Source organism: Python bivittatus, unplaced genomic scaffold (genome assembly GCF_059951505.1).
Source record: "Python bivittatus isolate LINGU-HERP-01145 unplaced genomic scaffold, Pbiv_v1 ctg000610_np1212, whole genome shotgun sequence".
NCBI classification, from domain to species: domain Eukaryota; kingdom Metazoa; phylum Chordata; class Lepidosauria; order Squamata; family Pythonidae; genus Python; species Python bivittatus.
Window position 1 is genome coordinate 57,761,368 of NW_028277088.1, and position 19,108 is coordinate 57,780,475.

The window sequence follows — 19,108 nt, forward strand, 5'->3', positions numbered from 1 at the left end:
TACCTGAGAGTGATATGAGCTATAACTAACCTTAACACTTTAATGGTGTTCTACCAGTGGGAAAGTTAATCTTACCTTGGATGACCTGCCCAGGGTATACACTAAGCATTCAAAATCTGACCAATACCTCTACATTTCCGGCAAGAAACTGGAATAGCCCACTACAAAGGATGAACTCTACCTATCCAAAAACTTTTTCATTAAGTTTGATTGTTCCCTGTCCAGGCAACCATTGGCCCCTGTTGATCTTGACTGAGACAGTTGAATTAAGAAACGTGTTAATAGCCCTTGACAAGTCTTTTGGGGTCTTGAACAATAGTTCTTTTCCTATGATAGTAGGAATTTCATTTTGAGTTAAATAGAATGTCAAAGTGATCAATCTTCTGTCAGTGTTTAGCACAGAAGGCAAGAACTGTTGTTACCATATTCTTCTCAAAACTGTTAAGTGAGTAAATCTCTGTTTGAAGAAAGGTTTAACACAAACTTCCAGGTCCAAAATAAAACACTGTGGCCCAATGCCAGGATCATGGGTATCTAGGAACTGGTCAAAATGCAAGCAAAATTCCACATAGCCTATTTATTGTGTCTTGTGTGTGGCCATCATATATGAGAGTGGCTTTATCCTGCTGTGTAAATAAATAACCCTTTCTACTCAAGGATTTTCCGGTTTGTTCTATAAGACAGGTTGAGTCTCACCCTGACTTATATAAGGTAATCACTTAACCTTGGCTCACCTGACCATTCTTCAACCACCTGATCTACAGAATGATAGTCAGATTTCCTGTCAGAATCCTCACAATCAATCAGCTTGCTTGCTAGCTTCATTTCTGCCATTACAAAGAGAAAGGGGGTGGGGGTGGGGGTGGGGGGTGGTTGGGAAAGAATTGAAAGGTGAGCTGTTACAGCCATTAGAAGCAGATGGACTGTTATCTGGTTCTAAGGAAAGCCCAAGGCTGTAGGCCTACCAACATGAGACTGGGAGAGGACTGTGAGCAAAGGGGGGCTGCAAGATGGAAAGGGGTAAAAGCAACTTTTTGGCGCGTGCAGGCTTAGTTTCAGCAGTGCTTTAGATCTGTACACTACTTCTCAATAAATGAACTTTTCTTTGAACCTATGTTGGTTTCAACGGGAGTTGCTTTCATTGGGAACTGAGCATTGCAGTTTCTTACATTTCCATTGTAATAATTAACTTTTAATACTCTGAAAGACATATCATCTTTCAATATGTAACTACTGTTAGTGATTCTAAATGCTCCCAAATGATAATTAAATAGACAAAGGAAAACAAGCAGAGAAGGAAGAGTCCTCCAAATACTATGCACCAAAGATAAAGAAGCTAGAGGTCTTATCCACTCTAGGCCGATGCACTTATGATCAGCCTGTCACATTATCCATATTGCTTATTTGAAAATTCTACAATAGGTTGGGATGGTTGTTTATTCTTACAAAAAAGATAAAGGCTATCAAATACCTTTCATTTATTCAAACAGTCAGCCCCCCGCCCCCGCTTCTTCAGATGTAAACATTTGAACATTACATAATTAGTTGGAAATGGCAGGCTAGTGAAAAATTATTGTAATGAAATCATTCATAGATTTCAATTTTTTTTTACCACAATGCCTGATGCAATTGTGTTTGAGTATGCCCAAAAACCTTCTTTAGCTACTAAAGATGGCCTGGAGAACTTTCCACATAAGTAGGGTTGGGCCAGGGATGCAATAACAGTGCATATTGAAGGGGATGAAAGGGGGGGGGATTTTCTTAGCCTTGCTCTCACTATCTCGCCTCTGTATTTTGCTTGAGCTAGGAAGAAACTGCCTGAAGGACATGTACACAGAAGACCTTGGGGGGGAGGGGGGAGAGTGCAGGAAAAAGGTCTTGAGGGTAAAGGGGGGACACTGGTTCAAACTGCCTTAAACTGCCTTATTAGTTGCAATCTATTGTCCTTGCAATGCTATAAAAACTGGGTTTGAAATCTTGTTGGGGTGTGGAGCTGACCAGAACTTTCGCTGCCTGTGTTTTGGGTTGCTGCCCACCCACCTGTTCACTCGGCCGATTAAAGAGCTCTTTTCTTTTTAAGAGCCTCTGCCTGAATTCCTGATTTTGGATTTTCTGAGATTCAGGTCTACAAACCTTACAATATGATGTTCTTACCAGTCATCCAAGCTTGGTCTCTGTTGCAATAGTTCACAGCTCCTACTGCCTGGTGAGGGGAGGGAGGTTTAGGGATAACAGTAAGGCAACCAGGGGAGTATTAAAATGTGAGGCGGAAATTGGATGGCTGGGATGTGCCACATGGTAAAAGTAGGGATAGGAAGGCACTTTCTGGAGAAAACTGAGCATCAGAGAAGTCTGTTGGGCATCTGACTAAAGGGCAGGAATGAATGGGAAGAAAGTGTAAGTTTAAATGTATATATGTTTTAGAAATGGGAAGAGAGATTATGGATTTTAAAAATATATTTTTGTATTCTGAGGCTCTGAGTTTTAGCTGTGTTATTTAAGTAGAGAAGAAGGGAAGCAGTGGAATAATTACCTGTAACCTCCTTGTCACTCAGTGACAGGATCCCAGTGCTTGCAGTTGATTCTGTAAAACCACATTAAGTAAAAGAGAAAACATTGATACAACACAACAGCATAAGCCTCTCAGAAAACACTGGAGCACTGGTAGCATTACAGCATCAGAGTGAAATGAGTGTTCATAACATAATTTGATGAACAGTTCCCACCATAGAAATGAGGCAGAAAAACTTTAATCAGTTATGAACTGCTGCTCAGCACTTCATTCAATTCATGAAGAATTGCCTTCTTTAATAAGCTTGTATGATGTTCATCAATATTTTTCATCACATGGGATATGCCTACTCAAAATATGCAGTAAAAGTAGTGGTGTCAATTTCCAGTATTTTCTCCTACAGAAACTTTTACTGTAATGGTTTGAAATCTAAACCTCATTCAGGAATGATACAAGAAATGCAGATGCAGTGCAACCAAGAATACTTTAAACTAGGCAAATATACTTGGTATGAATGTTTTAAAAGATTGGAAGAGAAAACTGAAACTGAGAATTTATTTGATCTTAGCGTTTTCTCTACTGTTAAGGATACAAACTTTAGATTAAAAATCGATGTGGTTGAAACTGGTTAATTTTCTAATGTTATTTTGGTCCTGCAGTAGTACTGCAACAAATTAAAAGATATATTAGAGTTGGCTTTTACTTCAGACTGTGACTAGTCACTTCGGCATTCTATTAATTCTTGTACTTATCTCAGTAAACACTGAGGCTTTGGTAATATGCAAAGTTAATATTTAAGTTTTAACAAATTAATTTTAGCAGCCAATGGTGCTGCTTCAAAGCACATAACTCTGTCTTGATTTGACACAGACCAGTGAACTGATTAATCTAAATTATTTTTACTTTTCCTGAAATTCACTTTTTGCTCTTGAGATTCCATTTGGATAATAAGCATTATTTTAGGCATGTTCTTCTTATTTTTATATGTGTATACATCTTGTTGGACTAGATTTTTGCACTGAATTTCAATCAGTCACCAGGCATTTCAAAGATTCAGGGAGGGCTAGATCAGATGATGTCTACTAGGAGAGTAGGCCATTACAGGACAGCTGATGTGAAAAATGAGCTTGTCAACAGGAGGGCTTGCAAAATCATTTCTATAGATAAAGTAATCATACAAAAGTAGAATTGATTCTCATTACTGCACACAAGAATGCGACATTCAGTGGTTGCTAGAAGATTATTTCTAACACACTGAAACCTAAAACTCATTGCCCTAGAAGGGAGGCTCATTGCAATGCAGAAAGCAATCCAATTTTAGGCAAGGCATGCCTCAAGGAGTTTAAGCAATGATTTCTTCAGATTCTGGAACTGTTATTGTTAATTTAAGCTCAGGGTATATAAAATAAGACACGTGGATGGGCTACAAGCTACATTTTTGCCAGATTAAACAGAACAATCTTATATATGCCTATTCAGAACTGAGTCCTTCTAATTCAGTGGTGTCTGCTGCCAGGTTATAGAGTATATGCTTACACAGAAAAATTTACTAGCATTTGTGTGTCGTATCAGGTATCTTTCTGGAAAACACCTGCCCTGTTAGACAAAAGAGAAATGTCCAGAATGATGCATAGTCTGTATTACATTGCATATATTTCTGCCTTTCATTGGAATTCTGCTCTTTGAAATAAATGATGACTGACTACATATTTTAGCTATTTTTTTGGTAAATTAACTGACTCCATTAAAATGATTTAAACAAATCAGTTCTATTAATAAAACAGATGGCAAGACAATCATCATTGTAATCTGGCAAATTACAACAGATTTCCCATTTTTTTCCAGAGGGGACAATAGACACATTTTATACTGAAGTATGTCATGGGCAGGCTCAGGAAATGGCTGTTAGAGGAGGTATTGCCCAGGCCCCAAAATAGCTGCCTTAGTGATCATGTCAGGCACAAAACATCCATATATCACAAGGCAAACTGGTGAAGGTGCCCTGGCAGCCCTGTCCAGAGACTCCCTCCCTCTAGTTTGCTCTGTCTTTTCTGGGCAGGTTGGAAATCAAGCAGTGGACTGAAAGACCCCAACCTCCATTTTACATTTTCCCTTATTAATTCTGGGGGGATAAAATCACCTCCAGATGCTTTACCTGGTTTTAATTGGACATTAAGATCTTTAACCTCAGCTATGGATACCGGCGGCCAACCTGACTTGACCTTGGAGAAGGTCATTAGTAAAATATGAAGAGATGAAATTCATATTTTGTTTACCCCAAACCCCACTCCCATACAATGCTTTTATACAATAGCAACTTTGGTGAAGATTAGTCTGCCCTTCGAAAAAAATCTTTAAAAAACTTTTTAAAAAGTAGTCTGCATCTCTACATCAGAAGTCACTGGAAGACAGATAACTTCTGATTTGCTAGCTAGATCCAAGAGATCAGTGATCCACATTTTGCTTGATTGGGAAAGCTTAGGGCCAGTCTCCCCAAAGAAGCTAGTTTTTATTTATCCTCCATATTTTTAAAAATTAAGAATAGCTCCCAGAAGAAGAAACCAGAAAAAGCCTCTCTTCATGGGATCAATTTAGCAGACACTTTAGGGTTAGTCACATGGTGACTTTTGATGCAGTTAGAAGCATTAGTAAGAACACTGAACTCAGCTGAGGACTACAGAAAGCATATTACGAAATTATAGCTGTTACATAAATTATGTGGCTTACAGGTTATCAGAGAACATTACCAATTTAATTGTAAGTACAGAGGGGACTATTTGTATCAGAATCTCTATAATCCATTTGAAAATCCCCCCTTGTGCAACAATTAATGAGAGAACTCACAGGGATTTTCCCCCTTGTCTCATTTTCCCTTGTGTTCCAATGCCTGTAAGAATGTCTACTCATAACAGATTTTCTAGTTTTTTATAAGAATGGTGTGTACAAAAGATGTGCATTGTTTGTTTAACACTGTAATCATAGCTAATCCTTGCTTTGGAAGTCATTTGCAAAAGAGTACAAAAGGTAAGACAATATAAGATTGTTTATTGCTAGTCACATAAAATGCATAACATATCAGGCTGTAGCAAACACTTGGAAAGGTGCTAGATGGGAAAATCTACAAATCAGCAATCAAAATAATTCTTTTAAGACCATCTGGGAGCTGATTATTTTAATTTTGTCTGATTATTTTGGAAATGTATTTTCCATACAGTGGGCAGCATTCTGGAATGTTGTAAACTGATGCACTATAAAAAGTCAGTTAATTTAGGATTCTGTGGAGACTACCCATGACAGACCGCAACCTGTAAGAGGACAACAACAGATGCTTAACAGCAGTAAGGTATCTTCTTTTCAGTTAAATGGTTGTATATGCAGATGAATTGCTTCAACATGAGGATAATAAAGCTGGAGATTTTATGTTCTGTTATTAGCAATGAGCTGCAAACCAAGAGCAAGAGAAGACACACCCTATGGCTGTACTGTTAAAAATATTGTGACACCAGCTTTACTGCTAGAGATTGTTGTATGAGGATTTTTTTTTTAAAATATGTTCACCCTTTCCCACAGACAACCCGGCTTTTGGTTTGATTTTTTTGCATTTTTGGAATGGAAGGGCAGCAAACATCTGTGTTCAATGTACTAGCAGCTTAATATACTTAGTTTACTGCTCCTTTGTTTTTATAAGTGTGAAAAATTGCACTATGGTAGTTTGGCAATTTGCCATAGCATTTCAGTGTTGCAATCTTGAGGTGCTTTAGCCTTAGCCTAAAATACGGGTCTGGGGCCAGGTGTAGTAGCCAAAGTATAGATATGACATGGATTAAGCATTCTTCAGATGTAATACGAGCAGATATTCTATATCTGGCCTGTAAAAGTCCAGAGGGGCTACTAGATGGCAGTAAGGAGATATAAAAAGCTGTACTGTTTGTTGCCTTCTAGTGCTTGTACATTGTCTTGCAGCTCTAATATGGAATGCCTAGCTACTGATAAGAAAATCCTTGGGGCTTAATGGAACAATAGAGTGTAGAGGAGTCACTGACCTTGTTGGAATGTCCAGGACACCAAAGAAAATATCTGTTGGTAAAATAAGATGGCACACTGCGATGGCATACTTTTCAGAGCAATATGGGTGCAATGCTGATGGAAAATCTCATAAAGTACAGTAGCAAACATGCATTTCTTTCTAACTGCAATGTGTCTCTGTGTTTGTATGAGGGAGACAATCCTTAGCCTTTCTTACCTGCTGTCACCTATGTCCTCCTCATGCCTGTAGAAATATAATGGAGATAGTCAGATCATGAGCTATGGCCTGCTGATTTTCACATTGTTGTCTTGAGCACTGTTTGTCATTGTCTTGATTTTGTCTATTTTTTACCTTTCTTATTTTTGCCAAACAGACTGCAGGTGACTGTACAGCATTCAGTTTGGTTATTCCTGGGTCAGTACAGGAAAATGGGGTGGGGGTGTTACGTGCAAATTATCACATCCTTCTCTAAAGTCTTATAAAAGTGGAAGACAAAGTAGGCTAAAATCAATCAAAAGTATTCCTTCAATCCCAGGGTTCTTATTTGGCAGAAATGTGTCCCAAGCTGCTCCCCACCTCCAATCCCAGTTCCAGGACAGCAAGAAACAATGCAACAACTTTTTTTTTTTTAAATAGCTCCTTTTTCAGCGCTGATATAGGAGCATACTAGGCATTGAAAATAATATTAGTGATCCTGTGATAGCAATAGGAAAATAGATCACTATTCTATGAAAAACCACTTCTACAAGAGAAGCATATTTGCCTTCCAGTGTTCTGGAACAAAATATGAAATAGCACATCATTTCTCAGATGATAAATTTAAAGACAACAGTACTAAAGGTAATTCCTTTGCACCTGTAATTAGATATAAATGTTGCATTCCTCCAGATCTTGAGAAGGTCCAGGGTTTCCAATGCTTCCAGGACAATCTTCATCTAGGGTGGACAATTGTGCAGGCAATGATCTTGTGTGTCTAGATGGAGATGAACTAGTGAAGATATGCAGGAGAAGGAAAATCAGCAGACTAGGACATTATTCAAATAACATTCCAAAATGACCCGAGACTAAATAGTAAATACCTTCAAAATGTTGTACCTATGAAAGGTTCTAGCTGTAAGATGATTAATTGTGGGAAAACTGGATTTTCTATCATATGAACAATACCATGAGAGGAATAACCATATACAGAACTGTTTGCAAACAATTAACTATGTCGTATGAACAACATAATACATTTGGTTATACAGAGAGGAATAGTGCTATAGTAAACTGTGAGAAAAAGCTTTTAGAAGCTGGAAACAAATTAGAAGTTGTTATGAAAAGAAAATTGAGAAATGATTAAAATGAGTTTATTACAATAAACTGAATAAGCTTTTATATAGCAATAGATGTTATACAAAGTTATTTAGGTGCTGAAAAATAATATCAGGGAACCATCAATCAAATTAAAAACAAAAATATCAAACTTTGGTTTGGTTTACTTATAACTAAGGATCTCTTGGAACTTTCTTGCTTGATGATGTAATATTTAATAATTTACATTTGAATATATGAAAAGTTTCCATGGAAACAGATAGTGCTTGAGGGTGATAGGACAAAAATGTCTTTGATGTTTGATCTATGATATCTCATTTTCATCTGCAAGTTGTCATATTACAATTAAGATTTGATGATGTATGAATTGAATACTGATCTTTCAATTTCCAGGCATGACTTTTGATAGCAGCTACAATTAATATCTGATATCCTCAGTGTATTACTTAAGATGAGTTCATTTTAATTCTGTTTATCATTCTCAGTGAATGGTTGAAGTAAGTGCAATAGTGAATGCAATAAATAATTAATAAATATTACTGTCATTTAAAACAGTTGTAAGCTTATTCTTTTAATTCTCAAATTCTTATTTTGATTTAGATTGTGCTACAGGATCTCTTGGGATTAAGTCATTAGAATTTCACCACTAATAATTTGTAAAAAATATATGTGAGAAGGTACTTATCAGTAATAAGTGAAGGAGTATATCTGGAAACAACTGTACTTTACTAGGTATTTTAAAAAAAGGTATTTTTATTGTCTTTTTCCTTTATCAACTTCTCAGTTTAACATTCTGGTATTCCTGAAAGGATCCCATCCAAGTAGTAACGATATCTGATTCTGCTTAGTTTTCAAAGCCAGATAAATTCAGCCAACAGCTAGTGAGACTAGTTATTTTGGACTTAAATCATGGAAAACATAGTAACTTTATGTATGTTGCCCTTAGCAGCTTGGAGAGAGATTGGGACAGGAGTGTAATAAATTATACCAAATAAATATACTAGGCTTTGTTAGTATTTCTGTTTTGATAATCAGCAAAATTACCTGAATGTATAGAACACTACTCTCTAAATCAGTGTTTCTCAATCTTAGCAACATTAAGATGTGTGAACTCCCAGAATTCTCCACACATCTCAAGGTTGCCAAGGTTGAGAAACCCTGATCTAAGTAATTGGATGGAAAGTAACTGGTTTACTAAAGCTTATCTATTTTTTAAATCCCCATAAGGAAGAAAGGATAATAAATTTCATGGAACCTGCAGAAATGATTCTGTCATAAGTGAATGACTCATATGATAATATTACCATGTCATTTGTGCAGTGTGAAGTGGCTGAATGAAGAGTTATCTGGGATTAACAAATTTGGGCTGAAAAAATGCAGACACCCATCAATGATTCAAAATGTTGAATAAATATGTTCCAGAATCAAATGGATCAACATTCCTAGAATAGTACTACTTCAGGCTACCAGATCTAGGATATAAAAATCTGGATTTTCTGTATCCTTTGCTGTCATCTGGCTGTCAACTCAATTTTTGTAGCCTGGAGCTGGTAGTCATAAGTCACCATTTGAACAATTCAAAGTAAACGTTAGTGAGAGAGAGCTAGTTTTCAGATGCTGCCTCAAGCATTAGAGGACCAACCATAGTTCAGATAATACAGATAGATAAATAATACAGGCTACATAATACCAATAATATAACCATTACAGAACACAATCTGCCACTGAAAATGGCAGCTCCACATTTGCTATATGTCATTTTGTTGGAAAGATTAGCAGTGCAAAATGTTTAACAAGATACCACATTGAGAATTTTCCTCCCCTTTGCAATGCACACATACTCTACTTTGTAGGTCAGGCCTACATTTATTATGACAATTCATTTTGCCTAGTTAAATAGATAACAGTTCATATTTAAAATGAGTAAGAATGTACATGGAATTGGTATGATCAGTATTTTTAAATGTTCTTGCAGTTTATGAACAAATAGGTTGATTGGAATACAGTTCTTCAGTTTTTGCATTTCTTCAAAATTCTGTTATGTGTTTTTCTCCCTTCAAGGAACTGTAAAAGTATGCATATAATGATAAAAATCTATATAAAAATACTTATTTTGTGAAAATATATTTTTATATATAACTCAAGGTGGCAAACATACCTAATACTCCTGCCTCCTATTTTCCCCACAACAACAACCCTGTGAGGTGGGTTGGGCTGAGAGATGGTGACTGGCCCAAAGTTAGCCAGCTGCCTTCCACACCTAAGGCAGGCCTAGAACTCAGTCTCCTGCTGTCTAGGCCAGCACCTTAACCGTTATACCAAACTGGCTACAATCAGCATTCCTCTTGATTTGACCCTTATTCACTAAAGTAATATTAGGTGATTTTTTATGATGCCACATGAAAAAAGAAACATCACCAATACAACTTTTGTCCAGAAAGGTACATCCTGGCACAACAGGGACCTGTTCTGGATCAAAATGAAAACTGCATTGCAAATGTGAAAACCTTTGAATTCTATGTTGAGTTCTGTCTAATCCAGCACCCACTCCTCTTCTTTGGAAATCAACACAGTTTTAAGTAGAGAGCATGATCAATAGGGCCATTTCATTTCAAGCTCGAAACCAAATCGGAGTAGTAAATAAAATCCAAATTAAATGTCTTTTCACATAGCACAACATATGCAGAATAAACATATGTGGGAATGAAAACAGAAGCAGCAAATTCAGACACTAATTTATGCACCTTAATTAATGTAGTTGAACAGCGGCTGTGCCAGTTCCACTGCGTGCAAAGAAAGCTCTGTTGTATGGGGGGTGCGTGGCTGGGGGAAACCCAACCTCTATGCAGATAGCTAAATGCATAATGGGTCAAGATGAAGCTTTCTCCCCCACATACAGTGGTACCTCGGTTCATAAACTTAATTTGTTCCATGATTCTGGTCGCGACCCGAATCAAATGTTCCCATAAGGTTCAATGTAAATACGGTTAATCCGTTCTGACCCCTCCGAATTTGGTCGCAACCCGATTTTGGTCGCGTCCTGAATCAAATTTCCCCATAAGGTTCAATGTAATTACGGTTAATCCGTTCTGAACCATATGTTGTTGTTTTTTAAACCGCAAAAATATGAAACAAAATATAGTATGAAGAGAGATAACGCTAACCTTGGTCGATGCGACTTCTGGCGTGGAGGACAGGAAGGCGGGTGGGGAGGCAGTTATTGCTTGAAGGGAGAGTCCCCCTCCCTACAGGAAGCCATGACCATGTGGCATGGGAGGGAAAATGGCCGCGGATCCTCTTCATCACCCGATCCGGCGTTCGCGAATGGAGGCAAAATTTTGCGAACGGAGCTGTTCGTGACCCGAATTGGTCGTGAACAGAAGCGTTCGTGACCCAAGGTACCACTGTATTTGTTCTGTACGTGTATTAATGGGATGAGATAGGATGGAGTGAAGCGATTGAAAATACTCTCAAACTCAGGAACAAAGGCACAGTTCCTAGAGCTTTCTTTATACAAGCAAACAATTCTAAAAATATGATTACATCTGTTCTACCATGTCCCATTACTGATTCTTTGACTTAATTTAAATTGTTTTTGTGGAATAAGAGCCAGTGCATGTCTAGCGCAAGGAGAAGGGCATAAACACTCTACACACATTCTAGCATGGTTTTGATCTGAACACAGTTTAGCTCTCTCATTTTTGGTATGATTAATTCATTTAATCTAAAACAATGACTAATGAGTATGAATTACAGCCAACCACCAAGTGACGTCAGAAATTTAATTGTGAAGGCAGGTGCTTATACTATAAAATTAAAGCAAGTGTTAATGGGCTAGAGAGGGTGGGAGAACTTGGGATGCAGTTTGAGATATTTTTGCTTTCACGTGTATGTAGGAACATAGTAACAGTAATTTTCAAAGCAGCAAATGGAAAGAAAAGCTCACTTTTAAATTATTCAAAGAAAATGTGCAAATAACCCTGTGACAATCTCATTTTGCAATCAGCAGCTGCCTGAATTGATGACAAGGTTCTCCCACACAGAATTTGCTTTCTGAAAATGTGCGTACTGTATTACTAGACATGGAAATATGTCTTATAAGTGCATTATAAAAACAGCAGTCCTGTAGCAAATCCTTCCTTTCTGTAGTATCTGGTACAACTCACTTAGTGTCCTAGTGGACATTACAGTATAGATATATTTTCCCACCTCTACTCAGTGTTGCTAGCCAGTCTTGCTAATTTGAATTGACTTGAAACTACATATCTCATGGTTTAAATATCCAGCCTAATGTTTTAAATGTCTGCTTTCTTCCTTACTTCCTGCTTTTATATTATTTGACCTGAAGAAGATTTCTGGAGACCTTACCCATATGCTTTTCTGTTAATTGGATTGGTCTTTCTAAGGGGTCACTCAGATATGGCTTTACATGGTCTGAATTTTTTTCCCCTACAGGGATCAATATGATTAGGATTGATTTTTGCAAGACTTGTTTGCTGTGAATCCATTGTAGTATCTTCAAAAGAACCACACGTGTTTGATGCACAGTAAGTGACTGTTAAAGACTACGACTGCAATACTATAGTCATTTAAGCTGGGAATTAGTCCAAGTCAGCTCATAAGGTTGTGTATTCATTCCCACTGGCCTGACTTGGACTGATTCACAACACATAGGGTTGTGCAGTTATCACAACACAACATATAGGGTTATGTTGATCCTTTTCCCAAGCTGAAATAACTTATCTTTTTATATGAAGCTAGGTTTTGCTGGGGTTTGGAGTACCAAGATGAGAGATTAGAATACATGGAAAATCAATGTGATGCATAGGGGTGTGTATTTGTGTCTGTCACATTTTTCTTTGAAAGACAAGGTATCACAGCTTTTTAAAGCATCTGTAAGAGGGCAACATGTGTATTAAAATCCATTAGGCTTTAAGTATCGATACTGAGCATCAGACTGAATGACCCTGATGCCATTCCACTTGAAAATGAATTAACACTGGAATATGATCTGTGAGAGAGCATATAGAGAGATATCTGTGGAAGCTTTTTCGTTGCCCTTTCCTCCAACTTTTATGGCTGACTTAATTTTCCTGCTGTTTTTACTTTATCTGTCAAAAAGGAAAGGAAAGAAAGTATATATTAACACTTAGCACTGTAATAAAACCTTCCCATTTCTCTCTTTGCCTCATCCTCATATCCTAACTGTGGCACAAATATGTCTGGCTACCATTTTTAAAAGACATGGCCCCATCACATTGTCTTCATCTCATGTCCTGCTTACAACTGAGGCAACATAAGCTCTATAGCTACCTCCAATTTCCCCCAGTTCCCATTAGTCACATCCCCTCTCTAGTTAGCTTAGACTGTGTGAGACATCTGCCTGCATAATGCTTGACCATGGGTTTAGCTATATTTTGAAAGAGTGCTAGATCTGTTAAAAGAAAAAGAAAAAAAGATTTAGTGCTCTTTGACTTGTGCTCAAAAGCAGGATTAATACTATCTTGAGGCAGCATTAGTCAAACTCCAATTTCCAAAAGAGAGATGGGTTCTCCCAGCTGTATGTCCCTAGTTCTGTCACAACTGACTACACTATGGCTGTACTTTCTATTGTTTTTATTATTACGTGGGGAGTGGGGGGGGGATGGATTTTTACTTATTCCATGAGCTTCTGGGTTCTGCCAGCTACCAATCAATGCACTGGGTTGTGCTGAACATATTTCTGCTTGTATAGTTGCTGCAGGTTCAGATAACAGAGAGGGGATGGACAAGAGACACTGGAACAAAAGCAGTTAACGAAGTTTCATTGAATAATTCTGGATACTTATGTAGGAGAGATCCCCACCCCACCCCACCAACCTCAGCTGCATTGAGCGGAAATAGCAGTGGAAAGGTTTGCCATGGCACACAGATTACAAGGGCTGCCTTTGTTGGGCAGGTTTTATAGCCCTTCAACCTTTTCTCTCTCTCTTTCTCTCTCCTGTACTCCCCCTCCCCGCAAGTTACTTACACTTCTTTCAGGAACATAAGTCAGGAAATAGTTGGATAGTTTAGTATCAGCAGGAGAAGCTTACATATTAGCAAGGATTAGCTATATTGTTAAGGGTCTAGCAGGTATTGGGTGCCTAGTTAAGGCAAAAGCAGGAAATAATTGTCTAACTGGGGTCAGAGCAGGAAGTTTGTTAACTCACAGCTCACACAAAGCAAAGAAGCAGTGCGGTGTGCCAGTTTGGGAAACAAACAGGAAAAGACGAGCTTGTTTAAGTAAGTCTCTGGGTGCTAATTAAAAGTAGGGTTCAGTCACAAGACAGAGCCACTCACCATTTTTATTCTCTAAAAAAGCTCATGGGACACATTTGGAACCCAGGGGTGTTCTTGCAGATAAATATGGTGCTGGAGGCTTGTGGGAATAGAGCTTACAGAATATGAGCAAATTTGAACTTGAAATATTACTCATCTCTATCTTTGAATAGCTATCAAATAGAAGGCACTTCTACACCACCAGTTTCCACCTCCTAATGTCTTAAAAGTGGCTTGAAGTTATCCGTGCCATCTTCCTTGCTTACTCCTAAAATCCTGAGAACACCACAAGTCCATCAGAGAGTGCAGAAACTGGCATACATCAGTATTCTGTCTCTCCCCCATCTTATTTCATGCTGTGCATTTTGAAGTTACATTTTAAAGAGTTGTATAATAGCTTCTTGGCAAGACACTACAGATCAGCTACAGGAAAGGGGGTGGGGGTGGGGTCAAGATTGCACTGAGTCCAGGAATTGGAAAGTGAGTGACTCAAGAGTTTGCATCCTTGGGAGACCACCCTTCCATCAGCTTTCCATAACTTCAGCATAATAAAGCCATTTGAAGTTAAGCACAGCACAGTAGCATATACTGTAGGTGTCTGAGATACCATATACTGTATGAATGTCTGCACATGGTTTCTTTGGTTACCAAATATAAGGCAGGACACCATCCAAAAGCCATTCTTCATCAAGAATCTTCTGGCAGAATCAAGCAGAAAAGTATTTATTTATTTGATAACAATAAAATATCAAAATTTTACCTCCCATATAATTTCCCCTTTCCACAAGAAATATTCTCTTGTTCAACTAGTTGAGGCCAAAAAGTGCAATAGTGATGAGTTTGTGAGTTTTTTGCACAAGTGGAAGAGTCCTTTATCACAAATTCCCTTCACGATAGCCTAGAAATAGACAGTTTTGCATTATAAATGCAGCTTGTGTAGCTTTGCCCACAGACACTGGAGAAAAGGCTTCCCCAAATTCTTCCGTTTCACTGCAATGTGTTTCTGTATCAGAGTTGTGACAATTTCCCATGATGGTCAAAGGGGAGAACAGCGGATCAGAGATAAAGCAATCAGCGCATGATTGGGAACTCCCAGCTTTGCGAGCAACAGAAAGACCCAACAACTATAACAACAACGCCATCGATAGAAAGCAATCAAGAATACAAAAGAGCTGGACTGAATCTGCCATTTGAGTAAAGGGGGGGATTACTGTGGGTAATCTGTAACCAAGCAACAGGGGCTAAGCACGGAACGGGGAACTATAAATTGTATTGTAAAATGTGTCAACCCAGTCCTGGCTTTGTCTGTAATTACATACATTACACTTGAGTAAACTTCTTTGCTGAACACACGTGTCACGAGAGTTTCTCTGAGTCGAACGGGATAAACCTTACAGATTGGTGGTATCAAAATACAGCTACTGGGCTTTGGGCAGAATTAGTTCTAATAATTACCATGTAGATTTACAACCCACTCTTCAAAGGCTTTACTGGGATAAATTACATGAAATGTTAAATCACATAAAATATCTAATACAGTAAATTGAAAGATACACTAAGGAAATGTTTTAACAGGTCATTGGAAAGTTTACCAAATAGCTCAGTGCCTAAAGAAAAATCCAGAAGAGAGCAAGCAACCAAGAGCAAGCAAACATGAGAAAGGCAGTCCAAACGTTGAACATGCTTCAACGATCTTCAATGAGCATTGTCATCTGTAAAGTGCAGTGGCCTTTGCATAGATACTGCAATAAATTGATCTGGGTTATTTTCAAATTATGAGGTGATTGAAGGCCTTCCCTTTCTGTTTGTTTTCTTCTTTCTCCCTTACAGTTTAAAAAAAAAAAGCTGCAGGATGGCCAGCTCAATAAAAGCTGGTCTGAATAATTTGACCAAGTCTCAGTCAAGACTGACAATTGCCCAAGTAAAGGTTATACCTGGACAGGGAAACTAATGGAATCTAGGCATCTGTGAAAGTTTACCTTGTCATAGCAGCGATCTGAAGGTTATTTCATCCAGCCCTAGAAGTCCTCATGAAGGGGTCATTCTGAATGGGTGAGGGAAGCAGAACAAATAGGAGAGTAAATGGATTTATGGCAAATGGATTTCTATGCAAAAATTTGTATTTTACATTAATAGCTTGATATAAACATATTTATGAAGGCATACTGATTTCAGTTCAGTATCCAAAGAAAGTGTTGATACATAATACATTTATTCTCCATAAATCCACACTAGAAAAAGCCACACTTCTGGATTCACAAACTGTTTTGCAGTATCTTATCAATGCATATTGCCTATCATTTTTTCAGCAGCATATTTATCAATAGCATTTAAAGCAGGAGTGGACCAAATACAGTTCTGGGTGTTGGGTCAGGGAACACACATGCCTTATATATTCATCAGAACTTCTCAGGATACTTCATCCAGAATGTTTTGCACCAGTTTCCATTATATTGCAGCTAAGCTAAAATAAATTCACTGAGCTGTGGAAGAGGAACAATCTCATGAAATCACAGGGTAACATAGTCAATTATTTGCAGTAATGCAAATAATTCTGGGTCTTTTTGTGTATGACTTATTTTTCTAAAGTATACTTTTCTGGCCTAGTGGCTTTTGCTAGAGCTTTGGCTTAGCTCTTTTTGCTTCAGGTGGTGTATTTAGGCAAAATTATTCTTTTTGCCACAACTGTTTTCCTTCTGGGGGCATAGAATTATTTGTGCAAACTATTGGGGAAGAGATATTAATTAAATTCTATCCAACTTATTGCCATGTCTAATATAAGGAAATCCAGCTGCTGGATAGCTCTGATATTAGTAGCTTCCTATGCAGAGTCATATTTGCTACGTACCATATCTTGCTAATCTTACATAAACTTGTAGTCCTAGTTAGCCCAATGATGTGTTTTGTCTCTTTTTTACTGATCTGGTTGCAAAAGATCACATAAACGTTGCTAGGTGCTATATGAGAATCCTGTTGTTCATATACCTTTTTTTTTTTTTTTTACACTTTATTCTTGCAACCGAAAGAAGATGTAAGTGGAATGTGAGATACCATTATGGTGAGCAATTACAGTACTTCTATAGCACTGTTCCTAAAAGCACTGAACTGTTTGCTAATGCTGTTTCAGCACCCCTAGCTAACCATCCCTCCAATTTCTGAAATGTGTTCTTAAAGGAATAATTTAGCAAACCAAAACTAAATGAGGAAATAGAAAAGGAAATATTGGGAATGGAAGGATACCCTTCTCTGTTCTCCAACTTTGCCATGATCACTGTATGTTCTTGGAGAATAGAACAGAAATACATGCTGGCTTTGCTGAAGTGAGAAGAAGAGTGTTTTCCAACCACTTCTATTCTCTTGCTGTCTTGGCACTCACGTGTACCTCGCAGCCTCCTTTCCCCCCATTTCAGTTTGAACTATTTTTCACTGCTAACTTGGAACACCTTTTTATTCCAGGATAGGCAGCCTTTGAGGAGGGCATCTATGTATGAAAGAGCAGAGAACAGTTTCTTTCTTCTCATGATCCTCCCCACCTTTCTCTTTAAGGAAGTTTAACATTCCTTTGGGTCTGGTATGACAGACCCAAAGAAGTGACACACCCTTGGGTCTGCTTGTTACTTTTGATGTGGGGACTCCCCATTCAGACCAGGTGAATGGGCAGGCCATTTTCAATCTGGCTATTTGTCTCTATTACCTCAAGGCATTGCCTATAAATACATCCCAAAGAACCCAAATTATGAATCAGAAAGATTTATAGAAAGTTATTATGAAAAATGCTAGAGATGCTGTGGAAATCTGTTTAGTATCTTGCACAAGTAATAATAATTATTATTTTCACATGATCCATACTTTGTGGCTGAATTTTTAAAGCAGATTGTATCAGCGCAGTAATTCCTATCTACATCTAGCTTTACTTAATGTGATTATATAGGTCTACCAAGTCTGGGTTGCTAAAAATCCAGGGGTGTTTGATTTTCTTTGCTGCTTTCTAGTGTTTATCTTGGTTTTTTCAGCCCTGATCTGGTAGCCCTAAAATAATTGCCAGGATTAGTTTTTAAAATTACCATATGCATCACCTGATTCTGTCTGTTCTGCTGGAGGATTTTTTCATTTTTTGTTGCAATGTTTTCAGTACCAGCTGGCTTTGATCTGTATTAAGGCCAGGATACAGAGTACAGTTTGAAAACATTATTTTCAAACTGACTTCTGGGGAAGAAATGGCAGACTAAAGATGGCTCCATGAAAACCAGAGCCAATGATTGCAGCAAAGAACAAAAAGCCAGTGAGTAAACAAGCTTTTCTAACCTCTCCGGACAAAGAGAAGATGGGAGATTGCCCACAAGTGCTCCAGAGATTTCTCCTCATGGGGAGACTGCAAGACAGTGGTATTGTCAAGTCCACGATGTCCAACTCTCAGTTCTGAAGCATTCTCACACAACCAGGCTTGGGTCAGATAAATACTTCTTTATTAAGAGGTACATGTAGCTTGTAAACAGAACATTGCTAAAACTAACGCCTTGGGCAAACCTCCCTCTATTTATCCCCCCTCCCCTTATTGCCTGGCATCGTGAAGCCTCTTCACCTGTTGTTGACCTCTCTCCTTCCTCCCCGAGCTTCTTCCTGGTTCTTTGGGCCCCAGCTGCCTGGCTGGCAATCAAGCCAGTCTAAATTGCCCATATATGGTTAAGCTGCTTCCCAACTCCCCTTACAACCATTAACAGCCACCCCCCCTCCTTATTTACAAGTGGCAGAAACAAATCAATCCAACTCCCAATGAATGCAATACAATGGAAAACAACAACAGTTGGGTGATGCAGGTTCTGACATACTGCCCCCCCCCAAAAACCCCTCTTCACCACGCTGCCCAGGTGCCCTAGAAATAAGAAAAGAGGAACTGGAATTATGAAAACATACATCCTATAGAGTTCAACACGTTCACCTGGGTTTGTTAGGAT

At 38.2% G+C, this 19,108-nt stretch overlaps 1 long non-coding RNA gene across 7 annotated transcripts in view; it reads right to left on the reverse strand.

Moving 5' to 3' along the window:
- LOC112542415 (uncharacterized) overlaps positions 1-19,108 on the reverse strand; it is an 81,104-nt gene that overhangs the window by 11,638 nt on the left and 50,358 nt on the right. For 5 of the 7 annotated variants that reach the window (XR_015797751.1, XR_015797750.1, XR_015797748.1 and 2 more), the window contains exons 4-7: positions 16,133-16,197; positions 7,395-7,527; positions 6,756-6,782; positions 2,534-2,584 (exon numbers count right to left, since the gene is read on the reverse strand). This is a non-coding gene — a long non-coding RNA (uncharacterized LOC112542415). Of the gene's footprint in view, positions 1-2,533; positions 2,585-5,566; positions 5,818-6,755; positions 6,783-7,394; positions 7,528-16,132; positions 16,198-19,108 lie in introns of those variants that run through there. The other 2 variants (XR_015797754.1, XR_015797752.1) reach the window with 2 other exon arrangements.